Raw genomic sequence first — 5438 nt, forward strand, 5'->3', positions numbered from 1 at the left:
TGGGGGCGGAGGGGGCGCCAGACGGTTGGCCGGGAGTATAGCGCGAACTACAACTCCCAGGAGCTCCCACCCAGGAATCCTGGGAGTTGTAGTTTATCTCCGGACAGGCGCCCCGCTTTCGCCACCGGGCCAACGGTGGAGTTTTGGTTTTGACGCTTTCAGGCAAATCCTGGAGAGAGCTTCTCTACAGTTTCGATTAAGAGATCAAGGTTTATATATGCAGCCACTAAAGCAGTGATTCCTTAGTTTTTTTATGAGGATCTCCTTTTCATCATTCAAAAATGTAGGGTATTTTTGCATGTTAATAGGTGTACTTTCGGCTTCCATTGCCTAAGAAAATACCAAATGACTACATGAGACTATAAATTTGTATTTTTAAAAATCATAATTGGATTCAAAAGATAGACTATATATCTACAAATTAATGATTTTATAAGATGTTGCATGCACTTACAGAATTTAATGGCTCAACTTAGGTTCATAGCTTGTGAACCACTGATTAAATAGAGAATGAAAAAAAAACATATAATTCCAGGGAAATGCAAGCGTATTGCCTTACTTTGAATATTCCAATGGGATACAGTCCTTAGCGACCACATTTACGTCATTTGACTTCTATGCCTCAATATTTTTCCTGAAAAGCAAAGGCAAAAATAATACCATATTATCAACTTCACAGGATATTTTCTTAGGTTATGATTGTATACATAGAAAAAAATTAGCCATAAATGTAAATATCTAATAATTTATTACCTACTTCAAAGTACTTCTACCTGCTACATATTAGATACTATTCTACATAATTTAAACCTGTAAATTCATTTCATCCTTACAACAACCCTAGAATATCCGTTTTGCAGAAGAGAAAACTAAGGCACAGAGAGCTTAAGTAACTTGTTCAAGGTAAAAGAACTAGTAAGTGATAGAGCTTAGATTCAATCAAGCAATCTGTCTCAGTGATCTGTGGCTCCACTCTGATACTGCCTCCCTCCTCAAAAAAAGAAAAAAAAAGAAAACACTCAATGATTCGTAAATATTGAGCACTAGGATGTGCTCTTCACTGTTCTAGATATGAGAATTTAGCAATGAATAGAAGAGACAAAAATCTTTGCCCACATGGAGCTCATATTCCAGCAGGAAACAAATTCCAAAGAACCATACAAGTCATTCTCCTAAATTACCTAACAAAACTATTTATTTCCTTATTTGGATTTGTGTGTGTAGATGTATAAAGTATTATATATAAAGCTTTATTCTCCTTAAAAAATAAGCCTTACTGCTATGGACTGAATTGTGTCACACTCTCCTGCCCCCCAAATTCAATATGTTGAAGCTAATCCTCACTGTGCTACTGGAGATAAGGTCTTTAAGGAGGTGATGAAGGTTAAATGAGGTGATAAAGGTGGAACCCTGATCTGATAGGATAGCGCCCTTGTAAGAGGAGACACCAGGGGCAGCCAGATGGCTCAGTTGATTAGAGCTGGAGCTCTCAGCGGGGTTGCTGTTTCAATTCCCACATGGGCCGGTGAGCTGCACCCATCACAACTAGATTGAAGGACAACGACTCGACTTGGAGCTGATGGGCCCTGGAAAAACACACTGTTCCCCAACATTCCCCAATAAAAAATTTCAAAAAAAAAAAGAGACACGAAAGAGCTTTTGAGGTCTCTCTCTTTCCCCCTGATGCCGCCTCAAGCACAAACAGGTCATGAGAGCACACAGTAAGACAGCAGCCACCTACAAGCCAAGAGAAGAGGTTTCAGAATGAAACGTACCTTACCAGCACGTTGATTTTGTACTTTCCAAACTCCAAAACTGTGAGAAATAAATTTCTATTGTTTAAGTCACTCACTCTGTGGAAGCCAAACAGACTAAGACATATTTTAAATATGTAAAAATTTATTGAGATATACATGAAACTTTATACACTTTATGTGTATTATTCCTCAATTAAAAAAAGAAACCCGAAAGACATTTATGCTTGGTACTATTAGGTTGGTGAAAAAGTAATTGCGTTTTTTGCAATTATTTTAACCTTTTAAACTGCAATTATCTTTGCACCAACCTAATACAAATACTGCTGCTTCCTTCATGTTTTTTAGGGATGAAAATAATGAGGGGTATTTATATTTATTAATATTCAAAGATGCCCACAATATATTAAGTGAAAGAGGATGTTAAAAACCTAGCAAACTATTCCATTTTAAAAACCACATGTGATTCATATATATTTAAAAGTCTGGTGGGATTGCAAATAATCTTTATTTTCCTCTTTATAGAATTAGGGATTTCTAGTGCTGTGGTGAGTATTATTATACACAAGAAAGCTATAAAAGAAAAGAAAGACATTTTTAAATATTTGATTGAAAAAGTCTTATGGATGACCCAGCAATCCCTCTCCTGGGTATCTACCAAAAAAAATCTGAAAACATTTATACGTAAAGACACGTGTCCTCCAATGTTCATTGCAGCTTTATTTACAGTGGCTAGGACATGGAAACAACCAAAATATCCTTCGATAGATGAATGGATAAAGAAGTTGTGGTATATATACACAATGGAATTCTATTCGGCGGTAAGAAAAGATGATATAGGAACATTTGTGACAACATGGATGGATCTTGAGAGTATAATGCTAAGCGAAATAAGTCAGACAGAAAAAGCAGAGAACCATATGATTTCACTGATATGTGGTATATAAACCAAAAACAACAAAAGAACAAGACAAACAAATGAGAAACAAAAACTCATAGACACAGACAATAGTTTAGTGGTTACCAGAGGGTAAGGGGGTGGGGGGTGGAGATGAGGGTAAGGGGGATCGAATATATGGTGATGGAAGGAGAACTGACTCTGGGTGGTGAACACACAATGGGATTTATAGATGATGTAATACAGAATTGTACACCTGAAATCTATGTAATTTTACTAACAATTGTCACCCCAATAAATTTAAAAACAAAAAAGAAAAAGCCTTATGGAAGTCACGATTATTGAATCATTTTATGAAGTTAAATAACTTCTACTACCAAAGAGTCTGATATATTACAGGATAAAACTTTGAAGAAATAGTAATAAAAAGTGTTGATTTAATGAAAAAAAATAGCTTTTTGATTAAGTTAGAAACAAGAGTTACCATGTCTGAAATATTTCTCACAAGAAAGTCGACTATAGTTTCTTTATTGAATGAATGTGTAATGGGCATCAACAATTACGTGTCCCTCTAAGAAACTAAATGACCTGCGTCCCTTTCCTCGAACTTGAAGCAAGCTGAAACAACAAAATAGGTGGAGCCATGTTTCAGATTCATTTAGAACAAACTCTGCCCCAGACCCTAAGGGGTAGAGAATGGAGATTTTCACAGATTTCCACTCTCAGAGAGCTGTGGATTGTTTTAAAGATTGAATACACTCTGTCTACAGTACAAAGAGAGGTTGATTTATGTCCCTCTGCAGGGATTCCACATCAATAGTGTCCACTTAGGTCTTTTCCTGAGAGAAGCAGAGCACCTGGACTTCCTCGGCCCTGGACGTTCTTTGGGGACCCAGACCAGAGTGGATGTAGAGCCTGTTCCAGGCTAAGTTGAAACCCTGGGTCCTATTTGGGAACCCCCAGCACGTAAGCCATACACACTATGGCCCCTAGCACACTACGAAGATGCACTTGGCTTTCTGGTTCCCTGGAGTTTAGCCTCTTGACACATCGCACAATGTGAAGATTGGGATTTTAATCGGGTATATTTTACTGTAGAAAAAGTGCCATCAGGAATTATTTAGCAATTTAATGCAAAACTCAAGCTCTCACTAAGGTGGAAAGGAAATAGCAAAACAAATGATTATTCTACTTGTATTCGTATAAGTTATTTTCCCTAAGAGAAACAGAATACAAAGAATGAAAAGGCAGCATTTATTAGTATATATTCATACTGGTTCTCAAATATTTCTTAGCTTGAAAACCTGCTACAACATGCGCCACCTGCTGGTATTATTGAAATTACATCGATCAAATAATTTTCAGTCAGAGATGTTCGAGGCCCTGAAAGGTCAACCTACTATCTTCCTTTTACTCTTAAAAAAAAAAGAAAAGAAAAAAAACTAAGACAGTTCATAGGCTAGTTTTGGGAAATACATTTTACTCCCCTAAACTAGTAATAGCCTAAGTTAAAGTCAACTTTGTTAATAAGTTCACTTCGTGTTGTCTCTTACAACTTCATCTATCATCCTAAATTTCTCTTCCATCTAGCATCATAAATATTTTTCTTAAATCATTTACTTTCATTTTAAATTGTACATTATCAAATCTCCATTTCAACAAATTTCATTTTCTCATCTTTTTCTCCTTCAAATACCCTTTATAAGAAGTTTTCAAATACCCTTTATAAGCATTAAAGTATTTTTCAACTTAAATCCAAAGTGGTCTACAGTCTGTGTGTGTGTGTGTGTGTGCGTGCGTGTGTGCGTGTGTGTGTATACATATATATGTATATATCTTTAATTTTTTCCCCCTTTTTATTATGAAAATTTTCAAACATTCAAAAATAGAACTGTGTAATGAACCCCCAAGGACCCATCATGGATTCTCAACAGTTATCAACTCAGTGTTTCACCTGTCTTTCTCCCTCCCCCTACTCACTGTATTATTTTGAAGCAAATATGAAACATCATTTTTCCACCTATAAATATTTCACTATGTAGCTCCAGAAGTGAAGACTTTTAAAATATATAGTTAACCTTAAAAATTAAAAATTGCTTCTTAATATTATCAAATATCTAGTCAGTGTTCAAATTTCCCTAATTGTGTCACCTTTTTTTTTCTTTTTTCTCTTTTTAGACAGTTTGCTTGTTCATATCAGGGTTCAGATAAGGTCCATACATTGCAATTTGTGGCTCTAGTTTTGGCTTGTTTTAATCTGTAGGTTCACCCCCTTTTTTTTTCTTTCTTCTTTCTAGTATGTTTGTTGAAGAAGCTGGATCTTTGGCCTTGAGGAATTTCACACAGTCTAGATTGCTACAGACTTGTGTCTTTTCTGTTCCTTTCCCCCCTGTATTCCCTATAAACAGGTCTAGAAGCTTGATCAGACTCAGATTTAATTTTTTTGGCAAAAGTATTTCATAGGTGGGTTAGCTACTTCCAATGGAAGGTGCAAAATATTTAGCTGTGTCTTTTAAAAACTATGCTAGAAGCTCACTAGTGCCTCGATCCATTATTTCATTAGAGGTTTCAAAGTGGTGATATTTTATCGTTCTATCTTCATTTATTAGCTGGAACTGCTATACAGAGAAACTTTCCCTCCTCAACGATTTGTTGCCCTTGCTTTGAAATTGTTAAAAGGAAAAAAATTGAAATTTTGCGAAAGAGGAGAGGTGATCAAGTTCAAAAGCTTGTTTTCTGAACAATTTCCAGGATTTCCAAATTCTATTTCAATCTTATTTATTTTT

The sequence above is a fragment of the Rhinolophus sinicus genome, chromosome 16 (genome assembly GCF_057876585.1).
Source record: "Rhinolophus sinicus isolate RSI-liver-muscle chromosome 16, RSI-T2T, whole genome shotgun sequence".
In the NCBI taxonomy this organism is placed as follows: Eukaryota; Metazoa; Chordata; class Mammalia; order Chiroptera; family Rhinolophidae; genus Rhinolophus; species Rhinolophus sinicus.